Genomic DNA, 14,428 nt, shown 5'->3' with positions numbered 1-14,428 from the left:
ATCCTATTAAAAAGTTTTTTATATATTGCCCTGGCTGGTGTGGCTCAGTGGGTTGAGCTCCAACCTGTGAACAAAAGGATCACTGGTTCGATTCCCAGTGCGGGCACATGCCTGGTTGCGGGCCAGGTCCCCAGTTAGGGGTGCATGAGGGACAACCACACATTGATGCTTCTCTCTCTTTCTCCCTCCCTTCTCCTCACTCTAAAACTAAATAAAATTTAAAAAATTTTTATATATGTACATATAATAATTATACCTGTGAACAGAAAATAAAACCACAAAGAAATAGACTGAAACATTGATAGTGATTATCTCTGAGCAGTAGGATATGGGCATTTTCTTTCTTCTTTATATGTCTCTGTATTTTCTAAAATTCCTGCTATGAACATATAATTTTTTATATATAAGAAAAAAGCAATAGCATGCAATAAAGAGTCAAAAAGATTCTGCCTTAAGAAAAAAGAAGGAAAATGCTCAAATCATTTTGATGAGTTTTGTTAACTTTACCAAATTCTAAAGTACATACACAGAGAAAGCAAATTAAGCCTCACACGATCAATTCTTCCTCTGTCTCTTTAAAAAAAAAAAAAAAAAAGCATAATTGCATGAAGTTAAGTTTCACTTTTTAGGAAAGCTTTAATTTAATCTTTGAAACTATGTGGATGAAAATCAGCATGGGGAAACATATTTTTGCTAAAAACAAAACAAACCAAAACAAAACAAGAACCTTTATCTTCAGAACTCAAAGGTTGAACTCTTAAACCTAAAATCACTTAAGAATGTTAATTAAAAATGTATTAACGTTAGCATCCTGTACGTGTGTGGCCATTCCCTGTCTTGCAGGTTTTCACTCTAGGGACAGTAGGACTTGTCCTATAAATTTCCTTAGAAGGATTGGGGTGGGGAAGGACAGAAACTATCATATTGCAGACACTCATGACCTGCTGTGGGGGGCGTGTTACTCCCCATCTTAGAGCTGAGGGAACTGGGGTGCAGGTCAAGTGACTAGGAAGTTGCAGCGCTAATCATCAGAAACATGCAATCTGGAGTGTGAGTCCCGCTTTGTGACCCAATCCCCTCCCCCTTACCTCCAGATGGTCCAGATTCAGCCTGATTTAAAGGAGTTGAAGAACCCGCGCTGTTTGTCGTGAGCCTGCACCAGAATCACCTGGAAGGCTCATTGAGACATGGATTGCTGGGTCCCGCCCCTGGACATTTGGGCTCGGTCGTTCTGGGACGGTGCCTGAGAGCGTGCGTTTCTAACATGATCCAAGCTAAGGATGAGGCTGCTTCCTGGTGACCAGTGGGTGAGAGCAGGACCCTAGCCCCAGGGCTTCCCAAGGTAGATGGTCGAGTCCTGGATGTTAGACTCCTTCAGGTGTCCCTCTAATTTATGGGGTGCTTACGGCCTCCAGAGGACCTGAGTGGCCCTGCTGTCTTGAAAGTGGCCAATGCTCACACAGTGGGCAGCCTCCTCTTGCAGGGCCTTCGTCAAGTTGCTTCACCTCTGCTCGCTATTGGTCAAATGGCTCCTTTCCCGGGTGAGGTTTGGCTAGGCCAATTACTCACTTACGGACCAGGAAATTTCTTCTTTTGTTTCAGTCCTCAAATGCCTACATTTAAATAGTACCCCCACTGGGGGTCTTTAGGCTTGGGGAGTGAAGAGAGGAACGTCAAGTCTACTTAATCCAGTCATGGGAGCCCAGAGGCTGATCCTGAGAGACGGGGTCCACTTCGCAAGCACTGCGGGGACTTGTCCGCTTTCCAGCTGGGACAAGGGTCTTGGGGAGATTGTTGAGCTACCTCATCTATTCTTTGGGGAACAATGAGGATCCATGATGCTACCAGCAGAGAGGAGGACCTGCTCAGATTTTGAGCTATATTAACTCTTTCAGGACCCAGAGCGGCTTTCTCTGAATCCTTAGTAACTGGCAGGAAATTAGAGTCTCAAGAATCTGGGGAGAGGAGAAAGAGGTGTTATTCTGTAGGATAAATGGGTGGTGTTCTGATGTCTAGTTTCACCTGGCATGTGGTAAAATGCCTTCTAAGTCGTGCTTAGAAAAATGTCCATGCACAAGCCCCAAGTGAAAAGACCGGTGATTCCAGTGAAGAACTGAGATGCAAAGAACCTCCTACTTGGCTGCTTTGCATGAGATACCCTAAGGTCTCAGTTTTCCCCTTTCCTTCCCATGGTTCTTTTTGTTCTGACAAACCCAAGGAAAGGTGAACGAGTTTGCTGTGTTGTAGAGGTCACCTTCCAGCCCAGGGGATTCTGGGTAAGCGTTGCACCATCTCAGAAACGGGGCCGGGAAAAGCTGCCACGGGGGCTCCTCAGCCTCCATGCATCCAGGGGGAAGCCCTTACTCAGCCTTGGCTTCCCAAAAAACCATCTCCACTCAGCTGCAGGCTAAGGGATTTGAGTCATAACTCTTGGCTGCGTGGCTCGGTCGTTTAGAGGATCATGATATGCCAAGGCGGCAGGTTTGATCCCCAGCGAGGGCACATACAAGAAACAACCAATGAATGCAAATGGGTTTGAGAGAGAATGCAACAAAATTTCTCTTTCCCCATCCACCCCTCTCCAATCAATAAATTAAAAAAAAAAAAAATCCTCTGGGCTGCAGCTGCACCTAATATAAGCCTGCCTCGCACGCGGCCAGGCCCACACACCCTGCTGATGACAGTGGCTTGGCCCTTGCCAAGGGAGAAAATATGTAAATTATAAGCTCAAGTGAGAACGCTGCGTGTTAAGTCCTGTCAAGCCACAGTTGTCAGACCAAATCTTGCATGTCACCAATGGAGCCAGGATGAAAACAAATCAAGTCCCGTCGTGCCGTGTCTCTTAGGCACTCATCTCCGCGGCCTGGATGTCCTGGCTGCAGTTCTTCCGTGTTATGGCCTGAGCGTCTGCAATTTTGAATTAGTCCGTACCCTGAGTAAGTTCCCGGGGGACCGAGCAAGTGCCCCAGGCGTTGCCAGGATGCCCAGACACAGGACCCCAGAGACAAGGGAGAGCAGGGCCAACAAGGGAAAGACAAGGTAGACAGGCTTCCAGTGAGGGTGCAGGCACCCAGAGAGAGGTGCATCCTGACGGAAGCTCTTCCCAGGGCAGCAGGGGGTAGTCCTGCTGGGTGGCGTCTCTGCCCCGGGAACCACGGGCCCACTCAGCCCAGCACCTGGTGCGATGTCACCTGGAAGCCCTGGGAACAGCCCGCACTACCCGCTCACCGGCAGGATTATGCCTTCGGGAAGCTTGTTTTGATTCTGTACTATTTGTACTTATTGGTATTGAAACTATCCCAAGTACTTTCACTTTACTTCGGAAACTCCTCAGACCAGCAGGCTCTGTCATCTGGGAAGCTGGCAGAAATACAGAACCCCAGGCCCCACCCTGGATCCACTGAATCACTACCTGTAATTTAAGATGCTCCCAGGTGACTCCTGCGAACATTAAAAATTGAACCAGTGCCTTAATCATTGGTTCCCAACTTGATTGTACTTTTGGGAAGTTTTAAAATATACTGATGCCTGGGCTCCATCTCCAGAGATTTAGACTTAATTGATAGGGGCTGTGGCCTGGGTAACGGGATTTTTTAAATGATTCGAAGGTGATTCTAACATGATGTAAAATTGGAGAACCAATACCTAAACTACCGACAGATTTTTCTCCTGGACCAGGGCTTCCCAGGGGACACCACTGATGCTGGCCCAAGGACCTTGCTTTGAGAAATAAGACTTTAAGACATATAAGAATGACAATTTGGAAAGAAATTCAGTGAAATAAACACAGGCAGCAGGGTAGTATGGGGGAAGGACCTCAGATTCAGAGTTAAGCAGACCAGAGTTCTAGTCTTCACCCTACCAGCTGTGGAAGCTTGAACAAATTACATAATTTTTCTGATCTTCAGTTTCCTTAGCCGAAAAATAGGGATAAGAAGGTATATCTACTGGAATTATGTAAGGATATAAGGTGACCTACCATTCCAAGGTTTCCTATGGAAGAAGACCAAAACAAGGAAATCAAACATTAAAAACTATATTACAAGCAATATTGAGAAAGAAAAACAAAGTTGGAAGTATCATACTACTCAATATTAAACTATACTACAAGGCCATAGTAATCAAAACAGCATGGGACTAGCATAAAAGCAGACATATAAATCAGTGAAACAAAATAGAAAGCTCAAAAATAAACCCACATCTATGTGGTGAGATAATATTTGACAAAGGAGGGAAGAACATACAATGGGGTAATGATGGACTATTCAATGAATGATGCTGGGAAAATTGGACAGATACATACAGAAAATGAAACCACCTTCTTATACCATGTACAGTAATAAACTCAAAATGGATTGAAGACTTAAACGTAAGACACAAAACCATAAAACTCCTAGAAGAAAACATAGGCAGTAAAATCTCTGACACTTCTCTTGGAAATATTTTTTCTGATACATCTCCTTGAGCAAAGGAAACAAAAGAAAAAACAAATGGGACTACATCAAACTAAAAAGGTTTTGCACAACAAAGGAAACCATCAACAAAACAAAAAGATGATCCCCTGAATGGGAGAACATATTGGCCAATTATATATCTGACAATAGGTTAATATCCAAAATTTATAAAGAACTCATACTATTCCATACCAACAAACAATCCAATTAAAAAATGGGCAAAGGACCTGAACAGACACTTCTCCAAAGAGGACATACAAATGGCCAATATGAAAAGATGCTCAATATCACTCAATAATCACCAGAGAAATGCAAATTAAAACCGTAATGAGATATCACCTCACACTTGTCAAATGGCTGTCATCAATAAATCAATAAACAATAAGTGTTGAGGAGAATGTGTGGAAAAGGGGGCCCTCATGCACTGTTGGTGAAAATACAGATTGATGCAGCTACTATGGAAAACAGCATGGAGCTTCTTCAAAAAATTAAAAATGGAACTGCCTTATGATCCAGTGATTCCACTTCTAGAGATTTATTAGGAGAAACCCAAAGCACTATTTGAAATTATGCATGCACATCTATGTGTACTGCAGTGTTACTTACAATAGCCAAGATATGGAAGCAGCCCAAATGCCCATGAATAGAGCAGTGGATAAAAAAGTGGTCATACATATATACAATGGAATACTACTTGAACATAAAAAAGAATGAGACCTTACCATTTATGGCAGCATGGTTGGACCAAGAGGGTACTGTGCTAAGTGAAATATATCAGTCAGAGAAAGACAAATACCAGATTTCACTTATATGTGGGATCTAAAGAATAAAATAAATGAACAAGCAAAATTGAAACAGACTCATAGTCAGAGAGAATGGGCTGGTGGTTGCCAGAGAGGAGGAAGATTGAGGGACTGGATGAAAGAAGTGAAGGGATTAAGAAGTACAAATAGGTGGTTACAAAATAGTCACAGGATTATAAAGTATAGCATAGGGAATATAGTCAATAATATTGCAATAACTATGAATGGAGCCAGGTGGGTACTGAAAATATCAGGGGGAACACTAGGTAAAGTATATGATTGTCTAAGCACTATGCTGTACACCTGAAACCAGTACAAAATAATATTGAATGTAAACTGTAATTGAAAAATTAAAATTAAAATTAAAAAATTACATTATAAGTCAATGTTCTTGAAATTAAAAAAAAAGTTGAAATTACATGTTAAAAGAGCATACCACAAACCTCAGAAGATTAACACAAAACAACCAACATCAAGACATATTTCAGTAATACTTGGCTTTAAAGGAAAAGAAAAATCCTTAGAAAATTTAGGCAAAACAGCAAGTGACTTAAAAAGGAAAGAAAATTAGATTGTCATTTTAAATTTTTTGGCAGAAGAAAATAGAATAACATATTTAAGATATTTAAGGAAAGAAAATGTGAGCCAAGGATTTTATAACCAGCTAAACTTACTTCAGGTACGAAGGATGCATATAAACTGTTATCAACATTTAGACTTTGGGAATTATTGTTCTTCCCATGAGCCCTTCTTCAGGAATCTACTAAAAAACAAGCATCAGACAACCAAAACAATTAGCAAGACATTAACATAAGTACTGATGGTGAGCATTCAATTTAGTTACTTGTAGAGCTAAGACTACATAAGGGTTAAAATGAAGAAGGCGTATAGTATGTTCTATGTTGGGGTAATGCTTTTGTTTAAAAACTATGGTGAGTGGATTGTTGGATTAAGTAAATAAGTGATTATAGATATTTTATTCCATCATATCTGTGTTCCCACCATAATTATCAATGTAAAAGAAAGGATAAACTCTCATATAAATATAATATAGAAGAGCTAAAGTAAAAGTATTATAGTCTGTATTTGAATTGGATATAGCCCCTCAACACTTGAAAGGCCAAGTAACAATCACTGAGCAAGTAACAATGAATAGCCCTAACAGCCAGTCTGTGGCTCTGAAATATTGTCGTCCCTAAAAGACAGCAGCAATTTTTTGGGAATTGGTTGACTTTGAGTTTGGTGTGGGAAATGTACAAAATAAACCTGGAACACCTTGTCATATCAGAGAAGCAAGCAAGCTTCCACTGATGACCGGAGTCATGTCCAAAGGACATAGCAGCCTCCTTGAAGGAGCCGTCACTGACCAAAGATGGGTAACTTGAGCTTCAATAAGGATAAAAACTGCAATGGATTGAAACCTATAAAATGTCATATTTAAACCCATGATCATAATGACATTTAAAAAAGCAACTGGCCATCTTTGAACCAATTTATTGCCTTGATAACATAAATGTGAAAACTCAAGCATTATCCTGGCTTTTCTATATATACTATGCAAAATTATTCAAACACAATTTACCATATTAACACATTAAAAGAGCAAAACCATATGATTATCTCAATAGATGCACAATGTCATTTTAGAAAACTCACCATCAATTCCTAATAAAAATTATTAGCAAACTTGGAATAGCAGATAACTTCCTTAACCAGACAAAAGGTATCTATAAAAAAAAAAAACTACTGTAACACAATACTTAATGAAGAGATAGTGAATGCTTTCTTCCTAAGATTATGAACAAGTGGGGTGTCACCCCTTACAACTTCCACTCGACATTTTATTGGAAGTCTGAACCAATGCAAAAAGAAAAAGAAAAAAGCATCCATATTGGAAAGGAAGAAGTAAAACTGTCTTCATCATCATTTATGTGGAAAATTACAGCTTTTTATGTGATCTATAAAGTGCTGTGAGAAATAATAAGTGAATTTAGCAAGGTTTCAGTGTATAAGATCCATATACAAAAATCAATTGTGTTTCTGTAGACTTACAACAGTCAGTAACTGAAGTGAAACAATAGCACTTACAATAGCATCAAAAATACGAGACTTAGAGGAAGCTCTGACAAAGGATGTGTGAGACCTGTGTACTGACAGCAAGTGCTGAGGTACACTCTGACAACATTGCTGAGTGAAATTTTAAAAGACCTCAACAAATAGAGACATATACTATGTTCATGGATTGGAAGATTAAATATTGTTAGGATGTCAGTTCTACCCAAATTGATCTATGGATTCAATGAACTTAATCAAAATCCCTGAAGTCTTTTTTGCAGACACTGACAAACTGATTCTATAATTCATATGTGTCAAGAGCCCAGCCAAGCTGAGCTGACAGTACTGAGCTGCCAGGTGTAGAGAAGCTGATGAAGGTAACAAGTCAAAACCAAAGTAACTTACGAAGTCACTTATTGCAATAGTGTAAGCAAGAAGCTAACCTGGCAAAAGTGCCGCCATCCTCTTCCATTTTCTGCCCCGAGACAGCTCTGGTTGAAGGGCAGCTGGATAAGCACAGATGCTGGGCATTGTCTGAATGCTCTGGGAGCCCCAAACGAAAGGCTCAATGTTATGGGCCAGGAGGAGAGAGACGTGGAAGAGACAGGAGTGGAAGGGACTGAATGCTGTGTCAGAGTGAAAATGAGGGTCCTCAAGTCCTCCCTGCCCCTGCCACCTGATAAGGACTTGACAGAGGCTCCTGAGGAAGATCTCGGCGGAAGGCCCTGACCAAGAGGCTTCTGAATGGGATAGGAATGAAGATACACGTAAGAGCGAGGACAGCCCAGAGCCCTGGGTCCAGGACCGCACTCCCTCTGAGGTTGCCTCGCCTTGGCTGTGCACTGAGTCTGGTGTGGGGAAGGCAGCTTTCCCCACTGAGGCCTGTCAAATCGAGCCTTTGTAATCATGCATGGTCCGGGCTACCAAAAAAAAATAAAACACATCACACTTAGGTTTTCAGCTAGGAGGCAGACTCTTAATGATAAGATATAGAGATGCCAGGGCAGCCAAAATAACTTCGAAAAAGCATAAAGTAGGAGGGCTAAAACTACCTGATGTCAAATTTATAGGCATAAAATTGCTCATAACATTTCCTGTAATTAGTTCTAGCATCTCTCTCATTTCTGATATTGATAATTTTCATATTTTTCTTTTTTCCCTGATGAGTTTGAATAGAGGTTTATCAATTTTGTTGATATTATCAAAGAACAAAATTTGTTTTATTTTCTCTATTGCTTTTGTTTTCTATTGTATTGATTTCTTCTCTGAACTATTTTATTTCCTTTCTTCTATTTACTTTTGGTTTAATTTTTTCATATATTTCTAGTTTTTAAATAGAAGCTAAAATCACTGATTTGAGACCTCTCTCCTTTTCTAATATAGGCATTTGTAGTATGAATTTCCCACTAAATACTGCTTTAGCTGCATTCCAAAAATTTCAGCATTGTTTTCATTCAGCTCAAATACTTTCTAACTTCTCTTTTCATTTATTCTTTGATCCATAGGTTATTTAGTAGTCTGTTATTTTCCAAATAGTTCAAGATTTTTCCAGATATTTTTTTTGTTGATTTCTAATATAATTCCACTATAATCGGAGAACATACTTTATGTGGCTTGAAGCTTTATAAATTTATTGAGGCTTATTTTATGGCCCAGAATATGTTCTGTATTTATAAAGGTTCTGTATGCACTTGAAATGAATGTGAATTTTGCTGTTCTTAGAATACTGTATAATTAGATAAAATTGGTTAATAATGCTTTTATATTCAGACTGATATTTCTGCCTACTTTTTCTACAAATAATGGTAGAGGGGTGTGGAAATTGCTGATTTATCTGTTTTTTCCTTGCACTTCTACCAGTTTTGCTTCCTATATTTAGAAACTATTATGTGTATAAACATTTAGGACTGTTATGTCTTCTTGATGAAGACCTTTTGCCATTATGATAATGCCCTTGCTTTGGAATCTAATTGTTTGATGTTAATATAGCCATTCCAGCTTACTTCTGATTAGTGTTAGCAAACTGTATCTTTTCTCACCCTTTTAATTTTAACCTAATTATATTTTCATATTAAAATGGGTTTATTATAGGAATCACATAGTTGGTTGTTGTTGGGTTTTTTTGTTTGTTTGTTTTAGGCTTTGGATAGTTTCTTCTCATGCATGAACTAAGAAAAGCTCCTAGCTTAATAGTTGAGGAGGATCTTTTACACATTCTTAGTTTTCTCTCAAATTATGTAGTGTTAGGTGTTTTATATGCCTTATCTCACTTAATCTTTGGGAGTAGCCAGCTCTGTTGGTACTGATTAGAATTTTATAGATGAAGAAATGAAGGCTTATGAAAAGGTTAGGTAATTTTACCAAGATCACATAGCTAACAAATGGCAGAGTTTGGATTTAAGTCTATGTCTAGTAGAGAATAAACAAAAAATAAGAGATAGTATGAAAATATTTGTTTTCAACAGTGGTAAAATATCCCCTCTGCTTCCAACTCAGGAGTTACTCACATGCATGGTTGTCTACAAAACACAGGTACAGGAACTCTCTCCCTTTCCCTTCCAACCATCACACACAGAACAGGTGTCGTTCAGGTGGGTCCTTAGGAGGAGAGTCCTGAGGTGATGCTGTGAGGTGTCCTCACACCGTAGTTGAATATTTATTTGGTAAGAGAAGTCTGGAAGGTCAGGAAGGGTGTTGTTCCTACCCTCTGGATTATGCCACTGACCTTGTTCTAGGGCTGGAGTGCTGGGTGGGCCTTCTGTCCAGGGGAGTTCCTGTCCTTCATACGGTGCCTCCTTACTGTATAGGACGGAATCCTATCAGCCTGTCCAGAGACCTAATTCCTTCTTTCTATCCATTTATATATTCAGGTCTTTCCGTTTTCTTTAGGTTCTCATGCATGAAATGCCCAATCGTTCAGCCGCTTTTCTCCTACACTAGGAGAGGAAGCCCATTAACTCTGACAGTGGAATGCCCTTCTTTGAGGGTGAGGCAGACACAGCCCTATGACAGGTGACAGCGAGGAAGCGGAAAGCATGCCTGTTTCTTCCTTTAGAGTCTTACCACTGACATTTCAGTCCTCTCCTTCATTCACTGTCCTCCCTCCCCCTCGCCCCCGGCCCTCCATGGGTCAATCCATCCTTGTGATTGCCATGGGTGCAAATTAATTGTATATTAGAGAGAATTTTTTGCTTTCTATTTCATGAAAACTTTGCAGTGATTCCATTTATCAAGGAGGGATCCTTTTCCGGGGGGGTGGGTTCTGTAATTAAAGTACTCTCTGTCTAATGAATAGGCAAAAGAGGGAGAGAGGGAGGAGAACCAAATTAACTGGATATTTTCAAAAAAAAGCAGTGAAGTCACAAACTAGTGCGGCGCTCCAGCAGAAACCACCACACTGTGGCTATCGGAGCAGCAGGTTGCCTATAATTAGACCATACCAACCTTAGGCTGCCTGAGGGAGCCGCTGCCCCGCCTCAGAGAAAAAGGGTTTGGACCACATAAGCAGTAGAACCGATTGCTCAGTCACCTCTGACAGGACCAACCCATCCACACATCCCTGTTTATCTCACACTCGATCAGGATGCCAAGCTTCTCAGTGGTGGATTACCTCCACTTTCTTCCCTTAACTGGGCCTATTTCCACCCACCCTTCCCCCACGCCCCTCTCTAGTAAACCATTTCCTTCTGCCTCTGGAACTCCCAGTTCCCATTTGAGGTCAATAAACACCTGTATTTTTCTATCTCTCCTCTGAAAGTTCCAGTCACCTCCTCACTTATCTAAAGGCAGGGCGAATTCTGGGGACAGGGTTTCTCTGCAGCCCTCTCAAACGGATGATTTCTTTTCTCTTGTACCCAAAGAGCTTCAGCAGCCTTAGTCTTCAATGCCAATTTTAGAGTGCTGTTTCCCCTTCCCTCTTGCAAACCCCTTCTGCTCCTTTGAGGCTCACACCATCTGGTTGTACCACTCTTCCTCCTCCAAGTTACAGTCACCTACTGGTAGCTTCTGGGTCTTTCCTCCTCATTTTCAGTACAACTAACTTTTATACGCAACTGTTTTCTTCTTGCCATTTTTGGTGACTTCAACATGTATGCCAATGATTCATCCAACACCATGCACTTCCGGTTCCTTGACTTCCTCATATTTTCAATGATGTTTCCTTCTACTTTATCTCAGTCATCCATCACACCTTAGATCTTGGCATCAACAAAAATGGCACCAAAATTTCGAATGCTAATATCTCATTCTGCCTGCAAATATCATCCTTCCAAGTTACATGCACAAGTGTCCTTCCTTCCAAAATGCCTTTACATTTTTGTTGTCACTTTCAATCCATCCATTCCTCTTTATTTATATTCATCACCAACCCCTCATTACCCTTCATTTCCCTTCTTTTCTACCTTATACTCCATGACCCATTGCAGTAGTTTGTTCCTAGCAACCCGTAACATCTTTGCCTTGTTGAGTGAGGTTTAGAGCACCGTTCTTCTGGATGAGTTCTGAGTTCTTCAGAGATAAAATTAAAATCTAGGCAGATGAAAGCAGATGAAGAAGTCACTTTTTCTATGGATAAAGTTAATCCTAGGGAACGTGACTTAGTTTTGCAGCAAGAACGGGCTTTTCAAAACCAAGTCTCGGACATACTCACTCAGCCACCCCTGCCCCACTACTGCCTCTTACAGCGCGGGGTCCGTGCTTTCCAGAGCTCAGGGCACAGAGGAGCGGCGCAAAGCATGGTTGCTTTGGGCGGCTGGACCCCAAGAGAAAGGTGAGAGAAAGGGGTTGGCGTTACATGCCCCCTCACTGATCCCAACCTCATCAGCAGTACCAGTTACTCCTCTCCACAGGAGGAAGCAGGGAGGACATTACCTCAGTGAACTCCCTCTCTGTGGAAAGAAACATGAGGACTTGATGATACATTCCCCTAATCCCTCTCTTCCTCCGTGATACCTGTCTTATACGCCCACCTTTCTGGGGCCTTTTCCCTATCAGCACCAGAGCAGTAGAAGGTGGTATTCAAAATACTTGTACACATTCTTATTTGATCATTGTAAGAACCACAGGAGAGAGGTAGAATCACCTATTTTTATAGGTAAGAGAATTGGAACAAGGTGAATTTACTATCTTATGTTACAGCTGATATGTTAAACCCAATTTATCTGAGAGGAGATTAATTACAGTATACTACCTTTTATCATGTAAGGTAACATATTCATAGGGTTCAGAGACTGAGACATGAACATCAGTTGGGGGCCATTATTTTTCTTACCATACAACAGATTATACCATTACTTTAGAAGAGAGGTGTTAGTATTCTATTTCCATAAAAAAGTACTTTTTTCTTACCACACCTGGTACTGAAAAAGCAAACATACAAATATGTATAAACATTGAATTTTGAGCACAGTACCTTCCTCAGAGGAAACATTTGATGTTTGTTGAACATATGCACACTACATTTTTTTTTTAAAGTTTTAAGGATAAAGAAGTAATACAAAGACAATTACCTAATTGTCATCGATAACACCTGAAGACAAATGCTTAATTTAAAAGATTAATTTGAAGAAGACATTTGGATCATCAGCAACAAAAAAATTACACAATTTATCTTGTGTATCAATGGCTCTCCACACCTCAATCTGCATCTGTCTGTTTCCTTTTCTCCCACTGTTTTATCCCTAAACTGGCCAAACTATTAAATTGATATATATTTAAAATATTTGTTACACTTATGCAAAAAAGAAGTATATTTAATTTAAAATTAGGTGAGCTGCAACACTTCTGTACATTCTATTGCAGGTTCAGGGAAAAAAAGAAATAAAAGTCATATAGATTTGAAAAAAAAGAAGTAAAACTGTCTTTATTTATAGATGACATTGTATGTAGAAAATTCTAGGGAAGCTACAAAAAAAGATACTAGAAATAGTAAGTTTAACAAGGTCTTGGGATACAAGATCAATATAAAAAAATCAATTGTATTTCTACATATTAACAAACCATTAAAAATTGAAATTAAAAGTACCATTAATAACATAAAAATTTAAAATAATTAGGAATAATTTTAACAAAATCTTTATAAGACCTGTACATGGAGAACTACAAAATATCGCTGAGTAAAATTTTAAAAGACCTAAAGAAATGGAGAGAGATACCGTGTTCATAGATTATAAGACTCAATATTGTTAAGGTATCAACTGTCCTCAAACTGATGTTCAGATTCAATGCTAACTCAATAAGAATCACAGCAACTTTTTTAAAAATACAAATGGGAAATCTGATTGCAAAAGTTATTTAGAAATACAAAGAACTTAGAAAAGCCAAAATATTTTTGACATAGGTAAAGAAAATTAGAGGCCTTACACTCCTTGGTTTCCAGACTTCCTCTAAAGCTATAAAAGTCAAGAAAGTGTGGCACTGGAATCAGCATAGACATAAACCCATGAAACAGAATAGAGAATCCAGAAATAAGCCTGCATATATATCCATATGATCAATTGATTTCATAAAGAGATGCTGGCGTAAAAAGGAAAGGTTAGTTTACTCAGCAACTGGTTTTGAACAATTGTATATCTATATGCAAAAACATGATCCTCAACCCTTAACTTGTATCATACACAAAAATTAACTAAAAATAAAAGGATCATAGGCCTAAAGGAAAATCTAAACGACAAAGTTTCTAGAAGAAAACAGGAAAAAAATCTGTGACTTTGAGTTACGCCATGATTTCTCAGACAGGACACACAATATGAATCATAAAAGAAAAAAAATGTGTAAGTTGAACTCAACAAAATTAAAACTTTTGCTCTTTAAAAATAATTACAAAAATTAAGAGACTAGCCCTAACCCTAACTTACAAACTGTAAGTGTTCCCAGAATAAAGAATTCTTAACAACTTAAGAAGTTATTGACTAAAAATGCATGAAAGATTTGAACACTTTACAAAAGAATATGTACAAATGGTAAACAAGTCTAAAAAGATGCTCTACATCATTAGTAATTAGGGAAATGAAAATGAAAATCACCGACTAGAATGACTAACAGGATAACAGTAAGTGTGGGTGAGGATTCGGAGCCGCTAGAGCTCTTACGCACGGCCAGTGGGGATGCAAAATGGGA

Source organism: Pteronotus mesoamericanus, unplaced genomic scaffold (assembly GCF_021234165.1).
Source record: "Pteronotus mesoamericanus isolate MK-2021 breed Mesoamerican mustached bat unplaced genomic scaffold, CSHL_Meso_final contig_68, whole genome shotgun sequence".
In the NCBI taxonomy this organism is placed as follows: Eukaryota; Metazoa; Chordata; class Mammalia; order Chiroptera; family Mormoopidae; genus Pteronotus; species Pteronotus mesoamericanus.
The sequence above is the reverse complement of the archived record's forward strand: the minus strand, read 5'-3'. Positions refer to the sequence as shown.